A 25,687-nucleotide genomic window follows, 5' to 3' on the forward strand; every position below is an offset into this window, starting at 1 on the left:
TTTTTTCTGTATATTTTTTTCCAGTGTAATCCTAGGTTGATTTTTTTCTAGAATAAGTATCTGTGATTTGACTTTACCTTTTTACTATCAGTGCGTCAAAAATATTGTGTGAAAAAAGATTTTATATATTTACTAAAGTGAAATATTTCTTAACTCTAAGTCTCAATCTGGACCCATTGAGCTTACTTAGCTTTGTTTTCTACTCCTCTCTAACCATTTGTTTCTCCTGCTGTTCTGGACAGACTTTTCACCCTGTTTCAGAATAAGCTGCACTTCTTCCTGGCGTCATGCCGTGCGTGGTCTCTGAGCTCCAGTCTCATGAACTCCTGAGTTTCTTCTGTTTTTGACTTACCACTTTAGAATTAAATCATATGTGTTTCTATATTTTGCAAAATGTGTGTCTACATGTAGTAATGTCATTACTATGATTTTAAAATTTTAAAAATTTTAATCCTTTTCTTTCTGGCCTATGGCAGTAGTCACTCGGTACATGCTAGTTAATCTCTAGCTTTGTAGTAGGAAAATAAATTTCCAGAGAAAGTGAGAAAGACAGACAAATAGACAGAGACAGATAGGAGTGAAGGAAAGAAGGAGAGAAGACGGAGGGAGGGAAGGGGGAGGAAGGAAGGAAAGAAGGAAGGGAGGGAGGGAGGGAGGAAGGGAGAGAGGGAGCGAGGGCAGACCAGCATATTTTGTGGAATAGGGAAGGAGCAATGATTTTAGAATTTGAAAGACTTGAGCTCAAAGTTCAGTTCTGCCTCCTCGCTTTGTAATGTTCAACGGGTGTAAATGATATTAATATCTACGTGGTAAGCTTGTTGTGTTAAATTAATTAATGTATATAAAGTGCTTATTAGCACATTCTCTGCACATAATACATGTTTACAAATCATAGCTAACTCTATTATTTTGCAGGTGAGGAAAGTGAGGTTTAGAGAGCTGACCAGTGGTCATTCAGTCAGTAAATTCTGGAGAGATGACTGAAGCCCAGATTTTTCTTACTCTAAAGCAGTGTTTCTCAAACATTAGTGTACATCAGAATTTCCTGAAGGGCTCATCAGAATACAGGTTGCCTGACCCCACCCTGGAGTTTCTAGTTCAGTAGATCTGGGATGGGGCCTGGGTATTTGCATTTCCAGTAAGTTTCCACCTGCTGCTGCTGTTGCTCCCATTGCTGGTCCAGGGACCACACTTTGAGACCCAGTGCCCTCTAGCAGTATTTCTCAACCATAGCTGCACGTGTAAGAAATCACCTGGGAGCTTCTAAAAATTGTTGATGAAACCAAAATCTTTGATCCTGTGGTTTAAGTATCACCTTTTTTTTTTTTTTAAAAAAAAAGCCCTCCAGGTGATTCTGTTGTGCAGCCAGAGTAGGTAACGCCACTCTGCCTAAAGCTAGACTCTTGGCAATTTTCCATTAGAACTGGGTACCAAGCAAAGCACTGGCCTTGAACACCTCTTGGGTGCTCAGTGAGGCAAGGCCACTGTACTGTGTTGTTTTTGTCCCGTGATGATTGAAAACAATTGCTCCAACCTAGAATTCTTTTATTACTTCAACTCTTCTCATTATTTGTGTCTATTGTTTGAATTTCTCCATCCAGTTTCACCCTCCAGTGTCTTGAATATACTCATCAATCTGTATTTTATGTTACTATTTGGCAGAAGCAACTATTTAGCAATAGTTGACTTGAAGTACAAAGTAAATAAAGGAATGTATCTAATTAAAAAATCACTTTAGCAACCTACTGTACTTTTAGAGTTCTAATTATGAGTTTGTTCTTCTCATCTCAGAAGAGAGGCTGTTGGAAACCTTATGTTTTTATTTTAGGGTACCCAGTTATTGGTTAGAACAGATTATGATAGCTGGGCACCCAGGAGTATATTTAAAAAATGCAGCAGATTAATTGGTAATATTTCAGTCATTTCTTCTGTTACATGATTCAGTCAATAAATGTATACGAACCAAGGCATCCATTACTGGATAAGAGTAGGCAAGGGTGGGAGGGAGATGCAAGAGGGAGGAGATATAGGGATATATGTTTATGTATAGCTGATTCACTTTGTTATACAGCAGAAACTAACACATCATTGTAAAGCAATTATACTCCAATAAAGATGTTAAAAAAATAGCAAAAAAAAAAAGAGTAGGCAAAATACCACATAATTTCATTAACCTTTAAGCAATGAAATTATAAATCCCTATGCAAATGATTAAGGTTATCATTGTCTATCACCCCTTTTTGATACCTACAGACTGTTAATTCTTCTCTGTCCTGCTGAGTCTTATTAAAACTTCTGACTGATGTGCTTTTATTAAAAGGTTTAGAATTTACCAATTTAAAACACTTGCTTCACACTATCACCTCTAATTTAACTAGGCCATTAAACACAGTATTTTGCAAAGGGAAAAAGTCAATAGCTGTTTCTTTAAAAAAATAATAAATTGAAATGAATTTTAAACTCTGCTTAGAGGTGAGCAACAGCTATATAGTACTAGGTCTTTTGATAGTTGATTTGTTCCTTTAGTATGCAAATTTTACGTTTACAAAGATCTACAGCTTTTATTTAAGAAATATGCCTGGAGGCTAGATTGGTAAGCTTTAGGGAGATATCTAGTTTGGTGTGAAATAAATAGTTGTTAAAGGATCACATGAATTGGGTCCCAGAAGATGAAGAGTAGAGCTGAGACAGATTGAGAAAAACTGACCGTTATTTCATTTCATTTGGCTAAAAATACCACTAAATTAAAAATGAAGACAATAAATGATGGCAACACAAAGCAAATTAATGTGAATAAGCCTTTTTTGGGGGTAGATTTTGTGAAAAGTTCTGACCTGTTAGAAGTTTAAAGAAAAGGGCTTACTACATCCCTGACAGCTTTACAGCTTTGGGTGGAAGACTTTCTCTTGGCCAAGGAGGAAGGAATGGGTCACTGCTGCCCAGTGAAGTCTGCAGCATCACTTTTGGTCAGTGAGATGACAGATGTCATAGAATATGCTCACATTCAAAAGAAAAGGACTCAGGGTTCCTTTCTTAGGTTGGAGACTATAGGCTAAGCAAATAATGTCATAGATTTCTAGCTTTGGGGAAACTTTGCATCACTGATCTTTTGGAATCTCTGACCGATTTTTTTTTTCTTAAACAACTTTTTATTTTAATTTAAAAAGGGTATGAAATATATTTCTATGTTGATAGCTTGTAGAATTCTTTTTACTTTTTTTAAAAGTGTGTCTGTCTTTTTAGATGTTTTTAAGCAATTAGGCTCTCAGAGATAGGATATTCGAACAGCATTATCTACCAATTGAAATGGCCTCTGTGTATGCATGTTTGTTGTGTATTTCTGGTGGTGGACTGTGAGGTGTGGACGGCAGGGTTGATGATGATGTGTGAAGGTGGAAAGCTAGAGTCTTTCACTGAGGCTGAAGTCCCAACTCCTCTACCAGCAAGGACCCCTCTATGCATATATATATATATATATATATATATATGAATAGATAGATTTCCATACCCTTTTCCTCTTCAATATTATTTTATTTTTATTTTTGAACTTCAAGACTATTCTTAAAATTTTCTTTTGTTATTTCTGTTTTAAAAATTTGTTATTGGATTATAGTTGATTTACAATGTTGTGTTACTTTCTGCTATACAGCACAGTGAATCACTTATACATATACATATATCCACTCTATTTTAGATTATTTTCCCATATAGATCATTACGGAGTATTGAGTAGAGTTCCCTGTTTTTAAAACTTTTGAATTATCACTGTTTACTTGGTTCAAATTGAAAAAATATAATTTTGAGGGATATGAAATCTCTCCTCCTATACCTCAGTCCCTAACACTCACGTTCTTTATACACATGAACCAGTGTTATTGTTTTTTTGTGCCTCCTTCTAGACATACGTATACATATATAATCAATATGCAGATTTATTTTTTCCCATGTTTTTATTTATATATTTACCTTGTGAGCTTTATATTTTGGAAGTTTTTTAAAAAAGTGTGAAACTGCATTTAAATATATAGGCTGTATAGCCCTATTCAGATAGGAATTATTTCTGTAAGTTTTTTATAAACATTGAAATTCTTTTAAGAACCAATCCATCTCCCTAACATACCACATACATATGTGCATGCACACAGACACACAGACACACAGACACACACACACACACACACACACACACACAGAGCTTTGTGAAGCAGAATTACATGGAAGTCTTTGGAAGTTTCCCTGGTTATGAATCAAAGCCTGACTTTCCTCTGTGGCCTCAGTGGGCATACCCCATTTCTGAGGCCCATATAGTTTTCATGTCCACATGGTAATGTTTTCCTATTCCTGAGAAATTCTCATTTGGATGCTTTAGGCTCAGAGCAGATGACTCTTTTGTGTCTTCTTTCATTATTTCATTCTTATCCTCTCCTAGTTTTGCTTCTAAATTTTCATCACACTTGGTTTTATTTAATTTGACTTTTTCTGGTCTTAGTTGAGTGTATAAATTTAAGAATATTGGGAGCCACCTAAGGCTGTTTTGTTCTTTTAAATTTTACTTCTGTAGAGTCTGCAAAAAGTAGTGATGAGAGTTTGGGATCCTGGAGCCAGATTGCCTAGGTTTGAGGCCTAGAACATGACCTTGGGTAGCCTTTTTTTGACAGCAGAAATTGATCAGATTTGTCTGTAGAAGCAAAAAACAAAATTCTTTTAATTGAATGGAACTTGCCAAGAATTTGGATAGAATGTGGTTCTTTATTAAATATTAAAGGTATGAAGTATTCAGTATCCTTAGCCAGGTTTTCAGGAATGCTATTCAGTACCTGTTCTCAATCCTCTCTTCTAAAGACAGAGCGTGTATCATAAAATCCTAACTCAGTCCAGGTGTGTGTATTTTGATGTTCGGAAATAATGAGGTTGTGATTCTTTGTCTCTGAAATGAAGAGGTCTGACTAGCTGTCCCTACAGTCCCTCCCCCATCTCAATTCTCTACGACCCTGACTAACTTTGAGGATTGGAGTGAGCATCTCTGTGATGTACTAGATAGATGTAGGCCGTTCTTGCATGTCTCGGTCACATCATCTTATTTATTTGTTTTCTTTCATGTATCACACATTGAAATGATGTTGCTGATATAGGTGTCTCCCATCATCCTTCCTCTCCTCCCCAAAATTAAGCTCCAGCAGGGCAAGCTTTGTTTGTCTTGTTCACTGATGAATTCCCAGCACCAGAGCGATGCCAGGGAGATGCTCAGGAGGTGAATGTCTAAATACACTGTTTTCTCTGAGAGAATATACTCTATAGTCATTATGTGAAATAAGCCATCTCGAGTTATTTTGTTCTTTTTTTTCTCTTTCCTTGATTTATGTCTTCTCAGTGTTTGTTTATTGTTGTTGTTTTGGTGACACCTCAGCTCCAGATCCTCTCTCTAGCTGTGAATGCTTTCCCATCTTGTTCATAGTTGGTGTCTGGAAGGTTCTCCAACCTGTTTTTTATTCTGGTGTAGGTTATTCTGACTCTGATTACTGTTTTGAATAATTATTTTAGGAGATGTGTTTGGCTAATCCTGTGAATTTGTGCTATGTAAACTGTTTGGGAGCCACATTTCTTACTGCTTTGATAGCTCCTTCTTTTTGCTTGTCATATAGGATTCTTTTTGGATGAGTTGCTCTGTTAGTTCTGACCCTGTCAGTGTTGATATACCTAAGGATTCTGACTTTAATATATACAGAACAGGAGAGTCAGAATATCCACCCATCATTCTCTTCACTGTGTATGGCAGGCAGAGAACATAGGGCTGTGTAACTTAAGTAACAGTTTAAACTTGATGTTATGTTCTCCCAGAAAGTAGTGTTCTTAAGGTGTTTACCCCAGATCTGCAAGTGTCTGTGCACCTCCATTGTTTTCCAAACCTGGATTGATTATCTATATGCATTCCAACCTGCCTTTGAGATTTTAGACTATACTCAGCACAGGTTCTTCACAGTTTTTTGGATTATAGACCTCTCTGCAAATCTCGTAAATTATTGACCTTCTCCCCAGAGACATACACATTTACATAAACCCACACATTTTTCATATATCATTCAGGAGTGCATAGACTCCTGAGGGCTGTCCATATACCAAGGTGAAGGACTTCTAATCTGAATTATTATTATTTTTTTGAGTCATAATTAATTTGGGAAATCCTTGGAAAGACTGAAAAAAGCTCTTAGTTAAGACTCAAAGTATTTCTGTTCTTAGAGGTTCTTTTCCCCTCTTAGAATATCCAAGAATCAGACTACTAGATCATTTAAGTAAACTCTTGTCCAGGTCAGGATTCAGAATTCAGATTGGGCTTAATTTGAAGATACCAACCTAACTATGTCCTTTGTGATTTCACAGATATCTCTTCATTAGCCAGATCAGACATATGTAAAGAGAGACATCAGTAAATCTGGATCATCAGGTAAGCAAATGGGACTTCATTTTTATTTCTCCATGAATTAAGTCCTCTGGCATTATGTGGTCATTTCCTATTATCTACTCTTTACTGCAGTGTGGGTCAGTAGATGATAAATATTTCTAGATAGATGATAAATATTTCTAAAGAGGAGGAAGCATATCCTTTCTTAAGTTTTACCAGATCACTTCCTTGGCTACTTGAAGTCAGATTTCTTTATTTTTATTTTATCTCATTATTATTTCATATATTCACACTTCAATAGTAAATAAAAATTCCCTGCTCTTCTTTTTTGTATATACTTTGGAGAGTTGTGGACAGCTCTCATATTGTTCTTTGGTTGTCAGCCAAGTTATACACATTTAGCTCCTTTAATCTTTCTTTGTAATTCACTTGGCTTGGCTGCTTTTTCTAGATTTCCCCCCATTTCATCTGCATCATTAATAAACAGAAAACACAGGCTATACCCTGGCTTCTTCTATACCTTTCATTCTTTTTGCTTCCTGCTTTTGCCTCATATTCCTTGCTGAATTAAAGCCAGCCAGACATCACTCTCTGGACCACTTTGGCAATACATGAATGCCTTGCCTACAACTATCAGTGTCCCATGCGGTAATAGCATCAGCAGTATATCCTAGAGGAAAGAAAGGAAATGCAAAAGGAGAACTGTGAGGAGGAAAATAATGGGTTTTTTTTTGATTATATGACAGACTTACCCTTGCCGCCCAGAGCAAATCATCGTACCTGAAACCTTTATCACAGGTTTTGTTGTCCCAAAGTATTGTGCATGGGCACTAATTTAAGTAAGAGAAGCATGTATATTGTTTGGAGTTTGGCCACTGTTCTCTCTGGATTTCTTCCCCATGTTCTCCCTCCCCTGTTGCCTTTCCCATCACTGATCGTGACTTGCTATCAGAATCTGTGGCTATGAACAAAACTGGGCAGGGGATCATTTTGGCAGAAATTAGATAGGCTTAGGTGGTAAATGCTCCATGCCTCTATGTGTAACATCTGAGGCAAGTGCTTTAGTTCTTGCTATTTCTGTAACAGCCGTTGGTCTTCTTTTCACAGCTGATTCAGTGGAGATGTGCAGGAGGAAGGGACTCGTAGACCTTTGGTGCTATTCATCCACGCTGTAGTAGTTTTCACAACTTCTTTTCCCCCCCTGATTGGCAGGGAGAAGCATACTGCTTCTAGATGATGCTGAGCTTAGTGTAAAATATGCCAGCATGGGATCTGGGCTTGTCACAGTTCATTCTTTCTTTTCATTTGGATTGTAGAAAATGGACCTCTACCTCTACTTATCTTGTGCATTAGAGAGAAAAAGGTCATACCTCTAGGAGCTAATGGCTTATTGGTGTTTTTGGTCTCCAGATTCAGGTAGTAGATTTAGTTGAAGCTTGCAGCAGCACACACTTGGTTTTCTCATTTGTGTTAGCTTTGCTTCTAGTACAGAATTGAATAGGATAGAAGAGACGGTTTTCCTGTTTGTGTCTGTGGCAACTTCATAGATGATTTGTGGTTTAATCCTTCAAACATTTTCGATCGTTTATCACCTCTTTCCCTGAAAAGGCATACAATATTCAGATTCTAATGTTATAATCTTTTAATCAGATTATTTAATTTTGGAGAACTCAAGTTCACAATAGCAGCTGAGAAAGTTGCCTCTGAATAGTGACCTAAAAATTATAATACTTATATTAGTTCTTTTTTTGTGAGATTTTATGGCCTTCCTTCATACTCTCAGATTTTAAACAAGATTAAGTGATGGTGTATCATGTACTTCTTGGTCTCTGGCCTCTTAAACAGGTAAATATATGACTTGGACCCCTTTTAAGTCTGATTTTTTAAAAATGTTAATCTCAAATGGCTTTTAAACTGTCGACAATATTGTACTCACGCTAATTTCTTTAGGCAATTGATCCATTCTTCAGCATAACTTTTGTTTCTTGGGTCTTTTCAAGACCTGTCAAAGAAAACAAAATGCTAACCTGACTTTAAAGGGGCAAAATAAATTCCCCTCCTCTGTACTATATTATTCTTTGTTCTCTATGTGCATCAAAGTGACAATCCCACACTGTCTCAATTGAGGGAGCCTAGCGCAAAAATAAAAAACAGCCTGGCACTGTTCTAGGCTGGCAGCCAAAATGTTTTGTGTAGCTTGGTTCTGGCAGTGGTTTTCATAAGGCAGAGGGTCGACCCTCCCAGCCTCACTGAAGGAAAGCAAGCAGCCTTAGTTCTTCCTACTTATACCATTTCTTTTCCCTCGTCTTCCTCTTTCTTCACGTAAAACACCATCATGAAAAAAAAAAACTTGTTCTTAAATAGAGACATCATTCTCCTCACAACTTCCACATTTACTAAATGGCATTGTTCCTTATAGAAGCTTGTGCTAAATTTGCCTTTTCCAGCTCTCCTAGAGATTTCCTTCACAGTTGCATTTTTGCCATACTTTTCAGAAAACCCTTCTGAATATTGCTAACTTTCGTCATGTTGACATAGTATTTTTGATTGGTAGGAATCTTGTCTTGCTTCACAGCTTATTATTTGAATTGAAACTCTTGAGTAATATTTGCTTATATTACATGGATTTTTTGCCAAGCTATCTTTTGTTGAGACCAAAAAGCTTGCTATTGTTTTCTATTTTTGTCAGACTCAGAGTCAGTTCATATCTTTTATAGATTGAGTACTCATTTTTGGAATGTCTGATAAGTGTAGCTAGATAAGCAAGTGAGCTTCCATTAAATACAAGGATGTGCATTAAAATTTTTTTCCTTTGAAATCAAAATGCAAGGTAAAACACAAAAGCATTTTTTAAGTTTCCCAATGTTTTCTAAATTGTAATTAGTGACCTATTATTACAAGGGACGTGGAAATGTAGCACTATGATTTTTAAGTGATGATTTGAAGAGGAGACTAGATTTTCACTATGAGCAAACATTCTATGAAATTTCGTAGAATGTTCCTCAAAATGTAAATGTGTTTTCTGTTGTATTAAGCAAAACAAATGATTTACTTTCATGTGATCTACTTTAAAAATTAGTGTTTTACAATCAAGATACAAATAATTAAATAGGCAGAATTTGTTTTCTTAGGAGGAGATTGATATTATTTTGACTGATTTTTATTTTTAAAATTGTCAATGATTTCTAGCAATGAGAAAATTACTTTGGGAGGAAAAACTCCTGTATTTTTGTAAATGTGTAACAAATGTGACTAAAAAGAAAGAAAACAGTGGTTTGTGTTAGAATGATGAATGTGAAACATTTTTGTATGCCATATATGCTGGAAAATATATCTATTATGAATACATTAAAACAAACTTGTGCAATCTAACAGTTGTTCTTTTTTTTTCCAGAGATTTTTAATTTAAAAAATGCTTTAAAATAATTAAAAGGATTTGTAAAACAGGTATATCAGAAGTATGCATTAAATAATCTCACCTGTTATTTTCTCTCATTCTCAAGACAGGTTCAGCAACATATTGGCTTATTACTTTAACAAAACAAACAAATACTCAAATTGATTTGTATGTATAATGCATGTGTATTAAATGCTGTGATTCTTGAGTCCCTCCAATGCTGTTTTTTTTTTTTTAAACTTGTATTTAAGTGGCTTTTTCTGTAGAGCAGCTAAAATGAATCTGAGTGAGGTGCTTGTTAAGTTATATTAATTAAATCTTTAGGTCAACATTTTAAGCTTAAGAATGATGATGTTTTTGAGAAGGAATGCCAGTGAAATTGTTTTTTCTTCTTGGTCCAGTTAAGTGCATGACTGTCTTGAGTCCTTTGTGTCAAGGTTTTTTTTTTTTTTTTTTAACACCTTTATTGGAGTATAATTGCTTTACAAAGGTTTTTTAATATTAGAATTGGAGGTTAAAGATGGTACAGATAAAAACTCTTTCCTTCTGTATGTTCACATATGTTGAATGTTAATTGTATATTGAATACTGTTTATTGACTTTAAGTACATTTTCTCCATTGGTATAATTTTTATTTGCAGTTAAGCCCTTTATCTTTTTTGTGGTAGGAATATATCTTTCAATGAGTTAGGAATTGAAACATGAATTGTCCTATTTATTTGTTTATTCTAACTGTACACAGAGGCATAGTAGAAATATATTTAAGACCTATAATGTTTGAGCAGTGTTTTTGATAAATGCTATTGAGTTTTTCATTTTTGTAAATAATAAATACTACAGTTTTGTTTAATTCAGGACACATATCAAGGCTGCTACGTCTTTATAGTTTGATATTATGCAGTTTGCAGAAATTATGATATAGAAACTTAATCATTATATTTGTAGAAACATGGAAAAATAAATTTATTAACAGATGCCAGCAAAATTGGATAAATACCAAATTTATTATTTTAACCAGGACTTTATTATATTACATACCATGTTTATAATTATAGCCAGTATTTTATTTCATTTGAATATCAGTACAGATTTTAAACCTAACTCCTGGGTAGGTGCTGTTTGATATCAAATATTGGTAACATATAATGACAAATAGTGATTTCTAAGTTTATGTGGTCAAAAATATGAGTGACCTTCCCTGAGGCGTATAGTACATACTTCAGTGTTAAAAGTCATTAGAGAGTATTACATGAAAGAGTATGTTTTAATTCAGTTGTTTGATTCTCCCCTTAGTTTTTGGTACATTTTAATTCCTCCTGCCCGACATCTTATAATTCTGTAGAATACTTTCACAAGTATTTCATATGTTTTCTGTGGCATCTCACACTGCTCACTTTTTATCCATAGTACCATATGAATTCCCCCTTTCAGGTTTACGCTGCATATTTTAAGCTGCTGATAGAGTAAGTAGATTGCAAGGTAAAGTGACATTTAGCTTTTTGAGCTAGTCTCATTTTTAGCATGAGAGCAGGTTTTTTTTTTTTTCCCCTGTTCTAAATCTTCTCATATTTCGCATTCAAACAATCTTACTAACATGGAACAAAGAAATTCAGAGATTTGGCTACAGCAGTAATTGAAATGCATCAAAAAGTGGCTACTACAATACAATTTTATTAATGAATGATCTACATTGGTTCCAGCTGTGTCCATGTGATTAGGCCTTCAGCAGGCAACAATGGGTATTTCCCTATTGCTTTTATTTGATTTCCAAGAATGTGTCATCTGTTACATCAGCCCCTGCCAATATGCCCCTGTAAAAGTGTTTTGTGTTTTTTTCTTCTTCCAAATTTCTGAAGCATAAGTTGAATACCCACACATATCCCTGCCGAAATATTGTTTCTAGTGAATAGTGGCCTAGGTTTGTATGCCTGGTGTTGCATACCAAAATTTCAGAATATAAATTAAATGTTTATTAAGTTTATCAGTTAATTTTTGGAAGTGTGGTTGCCTGGTAATGCTAAAGATAGACTAGTTTTGCTTTTACATTTCCATCTTAATATTTTATTACAGTAGTATAATGTGTTATAGAGGTGGACAAGCTTGCAGATTGAAATGGGGATCGTCCAGATTGTTCCCTTCCCTGGACCATATGGTATAGTTCTAAAAGCCTTTTGTACGCTGTCTGTTCAGCTTATTGTAAACTCAATCTTTAGTGCACCTAAAAAGATAACCAAATAAAAATGGGCCTGAGAAAAAGGACTTCCTATCATGTAAGGGCCCTAGAAATATTTGCTTTAAAGGAGATAACTGCAGATGAAATTGAAGTTGAGATGACGTAAACAAAGGAGACTTATTCTATGAATTTTCTTTTGAGTTCATATGGACTGTAGTCGATTGTCTTTGAATGTTGGTTTTAAAATGAAGGCATTTATGTTATCTGACTATGCTTAGTATCTTTATTTCTCCCATTCTTGCAGTCTCATGAAGATGAGATGTAGTTTTTATCTATTTTACAGAGGAAGTCTCTACCTGTAAACAGTGCCAAGGAATATATAAGCCCCAGGTTTTATGAACATATAGGTTTTTTGTTTTTTGTTTTTTTTGACTGATTTCGCTGGGAATTTAGGGCTAGAACTATCAGTAGTTTCATCATTTTAGCCATTACCCATACTCAGAGATATTTGTAAAATTTTCTAATTCTTTTTCCTCTTCCTCTGGCCCCTTTACCTATTATGATTCTGTAATTCTATTTTAGGAAAATAGGATAAGAGATTGCTTTTTCCATATGCTAAGACTCTTTAAAAGCTGGGAAAGTGAGTGATTTCTCCTGACTTTCTCTCCCCTTCCCTCCAAAGTACTACTGTTAGAGAAGAGCATCAGACATTACCCATTGCTTTTTGGCACAAGGGATTTGAAGCTGAAATTCTACCAAATGGAAAAAAAAAAAAAAAGGAGAGCCTGTGAAGAACATGATTCTTTACTCTATCATTACCCTGAGCCACTGAAAGGGTAACGGAGAGGAACTCAAATGTTATTGGAATGTGTAATTTTCCTCTGAGTGGCCACAGTGAAATATATTTGAACAAAAAAGGCAGAAAAAAAGTATGTGTGGCATATGGAGTTGATGGTGGTTGAAATTAATGAATCTTTTTAGCAGTGTACAATTGAAACTATCTCAAGAACAGTACACATTTAAAATATGTCCAACTGAAACTTACCTAGAGAGACAGATTACTACCTTAGGGAGGCTAATAGAGATAGGGGGGATATGGCAATGATATAATAATGCTAGTGATAAATTGGATGAAGAATACTTGTTGGATATGTATTTTTCAAGTTTGAAATTTTTTCAGAAACAGAGACACTGATTTCAAGTTGCCGGGAGTCTTTCCTATTTTAAAAATACTATTATCTTGAGGTCTTTAATTTATTATGAAGATACTTTTTAAGATGCTCACAAAATTGAAAAACATAGTTTATACTTTCAAATAAGCTAGGTTCCTCTTTCCTTCTCTCTCTTCCTTCTCATTTCTTACCCCTTTCTTAAGCTGTTTATTTGTATGTGTATATTACATACATGAATGATTTATATCATGCTATAAGAAATGTTATTTTATAGGTTTGGGGGGATTGAAGGTTTCAGTTAGGAAAAGAAATAAATAAAAAATCTTGTAATGACTATGCAATAGATGTATTTCCGTGGAAGAGTTAGAACATGTTTATTTAAGTAATCTGGATTACAGAATACTATAGTAAAACTGTGGACATGAAAATTCAAAATTGTTTTTAATTCCTCTAGCTAGAAAGGACTAGATAACAGCTGAATTAAGGAAGAAGGACCCATAGTCCAACTCAAACATCTCCTCTTTGTTGTAGCTTTCTTTTAATGGTAAAAATGCCTCTGGCTCCAAGTGGTAGAAAATCTTACTGACTGTGACTTAAATGAGTAAGGGTTTTATTTGTCTCCTGGCGTAAGAAGTCGGGAGGCAGTTAGTTCATCAGGGGGCCAGGTAACATCATCCTTCTCCATCATCCTTAGCACGTAATGCTTGCTTCTTATTCCACAGATGACTTTTGTACCTATAGAAATTGTGTTTACTTTGAAGCAGGAAGAAAAGTAAAGGGAGCCCAGAAGCCTAGTTTTCATGGAGAACTTTCTCTTTTTCTTTAGAAAGAGAGGCCCGCTCCTGGGGACTTCTGCCTGCATCTCAGGGGCCAAAAGTGTGTCACCTAACTACCTCTAGAATGAGATAAAAAGTATTTAGCTTTCTAGCCTTTATTTTGGAGGAAGGCAGGGAGAAGGAGAATTGGAATGAGTGTCAACTGATCCATCCTAAAGTTATCTGCCATACTTCCTTAGTTCTTTTTGTATAGTTAGTTGCTTGGACCTTTGAACTTCCCGGGTACTTGTAGAAAGTGTTGACTTAAAAAATTGCACAGGGCTTCCCTGGTGGCGCAGTGGTTGAGAGTCCGCCTGCCAATGCAGGGGACACGGGTTCGTGCCCCAGTCTGGGAAGATCCCACATGCCGTGGAGCGGCTAGGCCCATGAGCCATGGCCGCTGAGCCTGCGCGTCCGGAGCCTGTGCTCCGCAATGGGAGAGGGCACAGCAGCGAGAGGCCCGCGTACCGCAAAAAAAAAAAAGCACAACGTGAGAGTTGCGAGTTAAGTTTTATCTGGGGCAAAATGAGGACTGCAGCCCGGGAGATAGCATTTCAGATAACTCTGAGAAACTGCTCCAAGGAGGTGAGGGGAGGAGCCAGGATATATAGGAGTTTTGCAACAAAAGGGCAGGTAGTCGGAATGTCAAAAGATTACTGTTAATTAAAGAAAACAAGATATCTCAAGGACTTTAGCGCTTTTCTATGTACGGGAAGATTTGAGAATCTGGGCTTACTGAAATCATTCCTTTGATATGCACCTCAGCTACCTGGGGCCAGTATCCTGTATTTTCACATCCTGAGTTTCCTTAGGGCTCACTGTAGGGAGTGGCCGCAGTCTGATGGCTGCTAGATGGCAGGTGTTCTTTTCAGCCCTGCGTCTGCGCAGGGCTCACCAGCTCACACCAGAGGGTTGCAATCGTTGATGACTGTGGCATCCTTTGTTTATTGATATGGCAGGAAATATTCCATTCCAGTTATAAGTATTCCATTTATCAGAAGCAACTTGCTGGGCTTCCCTGGCGGCGCAGTGGTTAAGAATCCTCCTGCCAATGCAGGGGACACGGGTTCGATCCCTGGTCAGGGAAGATCCCACATGCTGCGGAGCAGCTAAGCCCGTGCGCCACAACTACTGAGCCTGCGCTCTAGAGCCTGCGAGCCACAGTTACTGAAGCCTGCACACCTAGAGCCCATGCTCCGTAGCAGGAGAAGCCACCGCAATGAGAAGCCCACGCACCACAGCGAAAAGCGGCCCCCGCTCACTGCAACTAGAGAGGGCCTACACGCAGCAACAGAAACTCAACTCAGCCATAAATAAATAAATAAATTTGTTAAAAAAAAAAAAAAGCAACTTGATGTTTGTTCCCTTTTGACATCCAGTACATGTGTTTTGGTATTGTGAGGTTATGTTTCTATGACTGAGGACAGAAACTCTAATTAGGTCATCTTGGTGTCCCTACTACACTCAGCACAGTGCCTAGATAGACCCTCAATAAAACACTTGTTAAATGAATGAATAAGTACTAAGAAATATATTTGTTAATATAATTGGTATAAATCATTTATACATGTAAAGGGCATAGTCATATTTTTAATTTCTGAGGGTTGTGGATTAAATTTTATAAAATTGTTCATTATTGCTAAGGGGACATCAATGTAAAGATGTCAAAGTCATTTTGAGTAGACGATATTCAGTTATAAGGGTTATAGAAAGATCCTCAAAATGACTTAGTACCAATATTTTTGTTGGAGCAAGTTATTCATGGGTAAATAAAAAAATATAACTTCTTTTTAACTCCATGAATAGATTATTGTTTAAACAAGGATATTTTGTAGTTCTCATATATTAAGACTTCAGTTTTTGAAGAAATAAGCAATTTGAGTTTATTAATGAGGTAAATAAGTCATTTGATAATTTATATTATTATTATTTTTGTTGTTGCGGTATGCAGGCCTCTCTCTCACTGTTGTGGCCTCTCCCATTGCGGAGCACAGGCTCCGGACGCGCAGGCTCAGTGGCCATGGCTCACGGGCCCAGCCGCTCCGTGGTATGTGGGATCCTCCTGGACCGGGGCACGAACCTGTGTCCCCTGCATTGGCAGGCGGACTCTCAACCACTGCGCCACCAGGGAAGCCCCCGATAATTTATATTATTGATGTTGACTTATAAGGAGGAGTTATTAGATCCTTGGAAGCCTTATGGCTAAGAGCACACTAAATCAGAATTTATCCTAGATGGCATTTTGGCTATATTCTTTCTTTTAATTCTTAGAATGGTAGCTTCATATTTTTCCACTGTGCATGCAAATGGTTACATACAATAGAAAAACATGTCTGAAAGAAACCCTAAGAAGTCATCTTTACATCTGCTTGCTTTGCCCTAAACTAAGAAGAAAGCAGGCTATCTCTTTTTTCAAAATCTGCAGAACAAATGGCTCAGAGTATAACTTGGTAGTGTGAATCAGTGCTTCACAACTCCTCCTATGTCTAACCTAAATCCCTTTCGTTGTATTTTCATTCTGTTTCTTTTATTTTGACCTCAGGGGACAAAGCAAACAACTATCCACTATCTCCCATACAACATCCCCTATATAGCACTCTTTTAATAAATTCCTCCCTTTTCATTCACAACGGCAGGGTTGTTGGCACCTTAATTACTAAAACAACCTGTGCATGGATAGAACTTATCTCAGAGCAGGGAATGTATTCAAGTATCTGGAACTCAAATTTTCTATCTGAGCAGTTTATAGTCACTGAAAATAGAGGAGGCCCTTTTAACATTCAGAAGCAGTCCTGGGAGAGAGTGCCTACATAATCACAATTTAGTCAATATAGTTTTCTAGATTTGGAATTGGGTATCCATAGTCAGTCTCTTGGTCCTTAAGATGCTGTTTTGGTCATACTTCAGGAAGTAATAATTTATAGGCCAACACTTTGCACTTAAAAATATTGCTTGTAAAAGTTCAGCCCTTTCTCACTATTTTTCACCTTTGTATTCTCAGCAATTAATAGAGTGTCTGGCCTAAAGTAGGCACTTAGTAAATATTTGTTAAATGAATTGTTTGAGTATCCCTTGGTAATACTTCCTAATATAGATAGCTTTAGGCTTTGCATTTCCCCATTCCTCTTTAATTTTATGCTGCCCAATAAGCACTCATGGTTTACTTTTTGTTGTCTTTGTCCTCATTCAATGATACCTGCAATGATTTAGAACTTACTTGAATAGCTGATTGCTGGACAGTTCACTGTATAATGCTGCTGTAATCTTCAATTCAGGAATACCTCTTTTGCCCCCTCGCCTTTTGCGAGGGCTTCTTGTAGTCTATTGACGAGAATTTGAAACACATTAATTGAATGCCTGGCATACAAAGTACTTTGCTTGGATTATGCATAGATATAAATATGAATTGTACACAAACTCTGCTGCCAGAGAAACAAAATCTGGTTGGGAAGACACACACATATACTGTACAACGGTAGTATAAGTAGGATTGTGGAAGCTGCTCTTATTGGGGTGTAAGCCAAGCTGGTGTTACTACTACAGAGGAAGGAGTAATTACTTCTGATGGGCTGAATATGGGTAAGAAGTTGACTTAAACCTTCATGGATGAAATGGGATTTCAGTGGAGTCTTGAACTGTATATATGTAGGAATGTGACAGGTAGTAAAGGTGAAAGGATTCCAGAAAGAAGAAGTAGCACTAGCAGTGCTTGATGGTGGGAATGTATATGGAATGTTTGATATATGGCAGGGAGTCTGTTGTGTTTGGAGTAATGGTAGGCTTGTGGCAGTGATAGGAATTGAGGCTAAAAAGGAACTTGGGACCAAATTATAAGAGGTCTTGTTTCTTGTTAAGTAATTTTCTTTCTTAGGTAGAAATAATCATAGGTTTTTGAGAGGATGGACACTAAGGTACCTGTAAATTTCAGAGGGAGAATGGAAGACAGATTAAATGTTGTTGAGCTTGAGGACGATAAGGGAGGCTGAGGGCAGAAGGGCTTGGGAGGGGAGGGCCTGATACCAGAGGCCTGGGGTGGGTCAGCTAAAAGCCCTGCAGGTTGTTGATTTGTTCAGAGTTGTGCAGCAGTGTCCTGGCTCCTAATAGTGGGTGCTTTCCAACTTTGAGCCTTCTTTCCACTATGTCATTTTGGAAGACTGTGGAACAGTCTTGCCCACAACTGGGAGACTAAGTATTTTAGCCTGAATTCTACAATAGAAGAAAGCAAAAGGAGAAAAGAGTTGAATGGTTGTTGAATGAACCAAGAGTATCTGCACATTTCTTCAGTTCTTCTTTGTAATTGGGATTTTGGCCGCTGTACTTCCTAGGCTCTTGGTTCATCTTCTTGAAGTAGAACTTACTATTGGTCCCTCTTTGAGAACCAGTTCAACTGGTTAATAACATTTTTCACTCTGTATTATAATTATATCCAGGCTTGAGTCCAGAAACTATATTTGGGTCATTTTAATATCACAAAACAGCCTAATTTTCAGAATGTAATCATTCAATAAATGCTTGTTGAATAAAGCAAATTCGTTTATGCTTTGCCGTCACACAGACCTTCCTGCTCTGCACATGCCAAGCATATTCCATCTCAGTATCTTGCTGTGCCTGCTGCCTGGAAGGCTTTAGATCCAGGTCTGCAGAGCCTCCTCCCTCTCTTCTTCTGGTTTCTGTTTACATGTCATCTCATCATCAGTGAAGCATCCTCAGTCAACTCCATATAAAATCCTGCCCTTCCCCAACCCATCCTCAGCAGCCCTTATTCTCCATTACCCTGTGTTATTTTTCTTTATAGTACATGCCACCATCTGATATACATTTACTTGATGATTGTCGTTTTACTCCAATTAGAAAGAAATTTCTTATGATAACAGGAACGTTTGTTTTGTTGCCCAGTTTATCCCCAAGTACCCGGAACAGTGATGGGCACGTAGCAGGCACGATAGATATTTGCTAAATGAATGAATGGTAAAAATTAGACTGAAAAAGAAAGTAAACATTCATTTGCGGGTTTGTTTATTGTTTTATGCAAGCAATGGTATTGTTACAACTTTTATGATATCAAATCATTAATATTGCTCTCAGAAAAATAAAAACAAATTCTATTTTTTATAGATTGTGCCTGTGAAATCTAATTATGGATTAGTATTTGTTTTAAAAATATTTGAATGCCAAGCATATTCAGTTAGAAAACACTTTTATTATCCATGCCAGCTTAATTTTTAAGGCAGTGAAATGGAAGACTGTCATTTCAGCAAGCAACTTATTTTCATTTGTGAGAATGGAATATTTTGAATATTCTAATTAATTTTTGAGGATGGTTTTACAAGAAAATAATCCTTGTTTATATTTTCTCAGAAAGGTGTGAGCTTATGACTGACTTTGGATAAATGTCTGGAAGAGCATCAGTCAGTCCCAAAGTAAAAAATGTCAGTCTTGAGATACTGAAAACTTTAAAAAAGACCTGATTAAAAAAATTATTTTATATGTATATTTAAAGTTTACAAAGCAATCTAGACTGCTAATCATGAGCTTAGCCTTCTCTTTTATTGTATTTTACTGCAAATTCACTTGGATATTTTTCCAGAAATCTGAAGCTTGTAATTTGGCAGTAAAAAACTTAGCTCTCAAATCAATATTATTATTATTTAAAAAAAATTTTATTTATTTTATGTATTTATTTTTGGCTGCATTGAGTTTTCGTTGCTGTGTAGGGGCTTTCTCTAGTTGCAGAGAGCGGGGCTACTGTTCATTGCGGTGCGCGGGCTTCTCATTGCAGTGGCTTCTCTTGTTGCGGAGCACGGGCTCTAGAGCGCAGGTTCAGTAGTTGTGGTGCACGGGCTTAGTTACTATGCAGTATGTGGGATTTTCCCGGACCAGGGCTCGAACCTGTGTCCCCTGCATTGGCAGGCGGATTCTTAACCACTGCGCCGCCAGGGAAGCCCTCAAAATCAATATTATTATATGGCTTTTGGTGTCATAAGAATTCCCATTTGGAAACCCATAGAAACTCATTTTTTCTCACCATAAACTTTATCTGTCACTTTTCTGTAAGGTCAGAGTACTAATGTTGGAGGTGATCTGCTCTGGGACAGAGAGTCAACAAATTGGCAATAAAGTTAAAAAACGCCACGTGGCGCTTTTCTAGGGTTAGGATTTCTTCTTCATATCAAGTTCGTGCTTGTTTTAAAATATGGAAAGTTAATATGATAGGTATATTCTTAGTGTCCCTTTAAAAATAGATGGAATGATAAGCTTGGCTCTAATTTTTCATTTACATGTTTCATATTTTTATTAGTATTTTTGTGTTTTCTGGAGGTTAATTTTTAATTATTTGTATACTTTTAGTGGTAGGTTGTTTTCTTTCTACATTTGTAAGTGAATTGTTTCAGTATAGATGGTTTTAAAAATGAAATATGATGAAACAGTTACATTGGAAAACAATTCCAGGAATAATAGAGTTATTTCTTACTACTTGAAAATGAAACATGGTGTTTAAATTGTAAAAAGTACTAGAACTTGGAGGCTCCATTTGAAAATACTTCTCTACTAAGCCTGAGTTGCCATTGAGTTAATATTAATTAATTAATTAATTAAAAATAACAGCTTTATTGAGATAGAATTCACATGTCATAAAATTCAACTTTATCAAGTATCCAGTGAATATTTATTGAGTATCCATTCATCTATTGCATGTATCTAAATATAGGAACGATCTGAGTGGTTATGAGAGGAGACAGTCTTTTAATGTTGCAGGACGGTGTCTCTAGTAGTTGGATAGCCAATGAGTCTCTTTCTTTTTTCAAACATGTGTAACACATATGGATGATAATGCAATAACATTTTTCTTCTTTCTTAATACAGACACTTTGGAAATTAAGTGTGAAACTAGAAGTTCTTTCAATTTTATTCACCTTAATTAAATATTTCCCCTTATTTCAAGACGCATACCTAATTATTTACGGCTCCAATTAATTTTGACATTTCACTTGAACTTTAAAACTTTGAGTTTGTGCTGTACTTACCCATGTTCCTATTCAAAACCATAAGTACCAAAATAATATTTTAGTTCTTAACACGATCTGTCAAAGTACAGCTCCAGATTTCTTATATATAGTAAATAAAGATCTTGATCTGTTTATAATTATTTAATAATTAGAGTACATTTTTTAAAAATTATTTATTTTTGGCTGTGTTGGGTCTGTTGCTGCATGCGGACTTTCTCTAGTTGCGTGGAGCGGGGGCTACTCTGCCTTGCGGTGCGTGGGCTCTAGGGCGTGCAGGCTTCAGTAGTTGTGGCTCACAGGCTCAGTAGTTGTGGCTCGCAGGCTCTAGAGCGCAGGCTCAGTAGTTGTGGCGCACGGGCTTAGTTGCTCCGCGGCATGTGGGATCCTCCCGGACCAGGGCTCGAACCCGTGTCCCCCGCATTGGCAGGCGGATTCTTAACCACTGTGCTACCAGGGAAGTCCCTCGAGTACATTTTTAAATTAATTGAGTATTACTTTTATTTCATGTATTAGGCAAGCAGTATTTGCAAAATCAAATTATAGTGTTTGTGACTAACCCTAGCTGCATTAGTTTAACCCTTGATGATTATTTTTTAATAAGTTTCCTTATAGCAATAGCAGTTAAAATAATTTGAAAACCACTTGCAATCTCCTGAAGGGGAGTAAGCCTTCAGTAATTGGGAAGTAGTTTGTTATTTCAAATGATTTGGCCTCCTTCCCTAAAGTTAAGAAAAATTTATAGTTTCTTTTAAGTTGAAACATATTCAGTGAAGATAACTTGAAGAATAAAATGAAGTACAAAGAGAAAAACAAAATCACTCATAATTCTACCATAAATGATTATTTATATCTACCTGTGTGCATGTGCACTCTCTCGTTTATCTAGTCATTCCGTCATATATTTTAATACATTCATTTCATGCAGTCACACAATAGTAGAGACATTTTCCCATGCCAGTAAACAGTCTTCATTATGATTTTTGATCACTGATCATTTGATCATAAGAAATCCTTTTTTTTTTTTTTTTTTTTTTTGATATTTTGATTGTTTTCAATTTGGGGCAAAGACTTTAAGAAAGATTCTTGACAAGTTCCAGAGTTAATTGTTAGAAGTATTATTGTTGAATCAAAAGATATGCATAGTTTTCAAACCTTTTGTATTATGTTCAAATGTGATAGGACATTTTAATACTTTCAAGCAGATCTAGCCTTATGCATTAGTAGAGTAGGTAGCAGCCTTCAGGCTGTGTTTGCAGGACTTGAGAAGGCTCCTTTTAATTCACAACTATTCTCATCTACAATTAACCCTTGAACAACTCAGGTTTGAACTGCATGGGTCTGCATATACCGGGATAGTTTTCAGTAGTAAATACTACAGTACTCTAGGGTCTGTGGTGAGTTGGATTCACACATTGGAAGGAACTTACTATAAATTATACATGGATTAACCCCCCTCTTCCTCTTGTTCTTCAAGGATCAACTGTACTTTGCAGATGGCTGAAATTTCACCATCACCTGTCACTCCTTTGTCTCCTACAGGTACTCCCAGGAGAGGTAACACATTGTGCCTGGCAGGCATTTACTCTGAACAATCTGAAGGAGTTTATCTGATATTTTAAATTTAGTTCTTGCAAGTAAAGTTTAGAAACAAGGCAGGAAAAGGGACATTAGAGCATTGAGCAAGAGCGATAATAAGTGGAAGCAAAGTATTTCTTTACTTCATTCAGTTCTACTAAAATCAGTTGAACGACCATTATATGAAATACAGGATGTTATATAGCTAGTTTTAGGAGTTTAAGTTATTATCTCTCTCAACAGTGATTCAGGCTGTTTGTTAACTTTGTATGCTAATTAATCCAGTAGAGAGACTTACGGTCCCAGATATGGAACACATATATGCCAGTAGAGATGCAAGGGGGAATTAATTAACTCCTAAGCAACCTTACTCTGTTTGAACACACTGTTTGCAAACTGTGAAATTATTTCCTTAAGAGATAGCGAGGATGCAGAGTGCGGCTTTGAGTAGTTTGCAAAGAATACTCTGTGCTGTAGGGTTTGCCTCATTAGACCAAATATTTGTATTATTGGAATGTCTCCTTGAAAAACCATTTGATAAAGAGATAATAGTGGCAAGCAAGGCCACTAGATAGATAAAAGTCATAGTGCTTGCTGCAATCTGGGAACTTTGAGCTATTGCTTCTTATCTTCTTTTAGTGGAAACTTGTGTGTCAGATGATATGGGCCAGCCTGTGCAAAACTATGGAGAATAGTAGACCTTCTAGAAATTATATACTCTTGTCTGTGTAATTCCTTTACATTACTCAATAGGCTTATTCCTAAATATCTTCAGGATATTAAAATCCCAGTCTATTATTATCAGACTGACTCTTTCTCTTATAATAGTGAGTAGCTAATGATATGCCCCTTGTGATATTTAAAAATAGTGATACAGCTCTCATTACCACGTCTATTAGCCCCAGATTTACTCAGTCCTGGTCTAAACTGGGTTTTTGGGCTTTTAAAAATTTATCAGTAACAATCCCTAGACTGTATCTAGAGATGACTTCTTAAACCACCAATAAATGTCTTAGACTACTGGCAAATCAGAAGATGCTTGAAAAATATATGGCAACTAGAAAAAGACCTGTTACAATAAATAAATAGAAGAAAACGCACTTTTAACTGATGCTACTTCTAATAAATTTCTATATTCATGTGGAACTTTGGAGATGAGAGAAGTGACACTAAATATTTTAATTGATACATCTTTATGGTTTTATTGATCTTAAAGGACAGATTCTAATACTGGCTTCACTTCATGCTTCCTAACACCATTTAAAAAATATGTTACTGCAGGGTGACTTTCACTGATATAAAATGAATTTTAAAATATTAAAGGTATCTAACATCAGTACTAAGGATTTCTGTTTCTGGCCCTCTGCTCCTCTATGGAAATTTCTTTTTCTTCTCCCAACTGTTTACCTGATACTATTTTGCCCCCTGATTTTGCAGTTCTTTTAAGTTGATTTCCCTCACTGATAAACAGATTGAGTTGTGAGATTATGTCCTTTTTATTTTTCACTGGAAGTGAGTAAATCCAGAACGTTATACTTGGTGACATTTATTTCAACTCATCAAGGGAATGCCACCCATGTTTGCTTGGTTTGCTGCACTTCAAATAGGACATTGAGAATGCTTGAGTGTTAGTGTAACTTTGCTATCTTTGTTTCAGAATTAACTGAAAATGTGACATGTGCCTCCCACTTGGAGAGGGAAACTTTTCAATAATTTTTTTTTAGTTAATACGTATTAAGTTCTTAAAAGATGTTTGAGTGAGATGCACTAGTGCCAGGGTAGTTAAGAATCTGTTAGTCATTTTGTTTTAAATTTGTTTGGTGTATATATTTATAATTACCTTGCACAAGCTAGGTCTGAGTTAAAATTTGGCATAGAAGTCCATGTAGGGTAGCAAGATAATGCTTCTGTCTAATAAAAAATGTCAGTCTAATGATTAAACCGGTTGAATCCTTCCAGGTTATAGACTTGACTGTCCTTTGGTTAAATATTCTTACAGGGTCCAGTCAGGTCAGAGAAGGTAGTTGGCCATGGTATGAAACATGATTTCCAAACACCTCAGCAGGGCTGTTGGCAGAACTGTTTTCCTTAGAATGAGGTGTGTCCTTTTGAATACAATAAGATGCCACCTGTTATATTTAGATGGTGATAGAAAGTGTGCATTAAGTTCTGTCCATGAGAGTAAATAGTACTTAGTGGTAGTAAGGGGTGATTATTTGTGGTTGATAATAATAAAGGTCTTGGATGAATTAGAAAGAAATTGTTGAGGCCATTGCTAAAGGGTTTTATGTGTTTATAGACTCAATGCACATTTGTTGAACACCTTTTGTTTGCTACGTGCTGGGGGTATGGTGATAATCAAGCAGACCTGGTCAGTTTCCTCATGGAACTTAATATCCAGGGGAGGAAATGGGTATTATGTAATCACTCATGTAAATATAGTCTACAAGGGGTAAGTACTGAGAAGTACTACAGATTGTTACATCAAGGGGACCCGAACTTTGTTTGATGGTGACTGTAGCTAATTATGAAATAGACTGAGTATAGCCCTATGGCTGACCTCCTCCCCTCCCCCTCCACACCTTTCTTGCTATATGAATCTTGGATATTGTCTTTTGTCCATCTTATTATCCTATCAAAAAATTGCCAGTCTAGAGCTGGGGGATGAAGGATAAGGGTTGTGAGGTGAGGGGAGGGATGATTATACAGGACTCAGGAAGAAGTCACAAAAGTTTGAGTTTTGTGATCCTAACCATTTGGTGTTCAGTTTTGTGTGACTTATACCACCGATGTCCTAGGTTTACAAACTATTGGGAGTTCTTATTAAATGTAATATGCAATAAATGTATCTATCATCTTATAGTGACATTTACATTCCACATGCATATACATTTATATTGCAATATATACCATTACGTAGTAATAATTATTAAATATTGATATTCAATCCAAAAACTACAAAGACTAGGAAATGGAGGTGCCTTCTACTCAGGTCATATCAGGTGCCTGGAATGAAGCATAATGGAAAGATATGTGAATATGGGGTTAGAAACCCTGGGTTTAAACTTTGCTCTGTCACTTATTCTTTGATGCCAGTAGTCTCTATTTCTTCTTTTATAAAAGAGAAGTGATCGAACAGTGGCACCAG

General features: G+C 36.4%; 1 protein-coding gene across 3 annotated transcripts in view; it reads left to right on the top strand.

Moving 5' to 3' along the window:
• GTDC1 (glycosyltransferase like domain containing 1) overlaps nucleotides 1–25,687 on the top strand; it is a gene marked incomplete at its 3' end in the record, with an annotated part of 383,897 nt that overhangs the window by 73,118 nt on the left and 285,092 nt on the right. For all 3 annotated transcript variants that reach the window (XM_082658781.1, XM_082658780.1, XM_082658782.1), the window contains exon 2: nucleotides 6,379–6,442. The remainder of the gene's footprint in view (nucleotides 1–6,378; nucleotides 6,443–25,687) is intronic.

The sequence above is a fragment of the Grampus griseus genome, assembly GCF_964374135.1.
Source record: "Grampus griseus genome assembly, chromosome: 7".
NCBI classification, from domain to species: domain Eukaryota; kingdom Metazoa; phylum Chordata; class Mammalia; order Artiodactyla; family Delphinidae; genus Grampus; species Grampus griseus.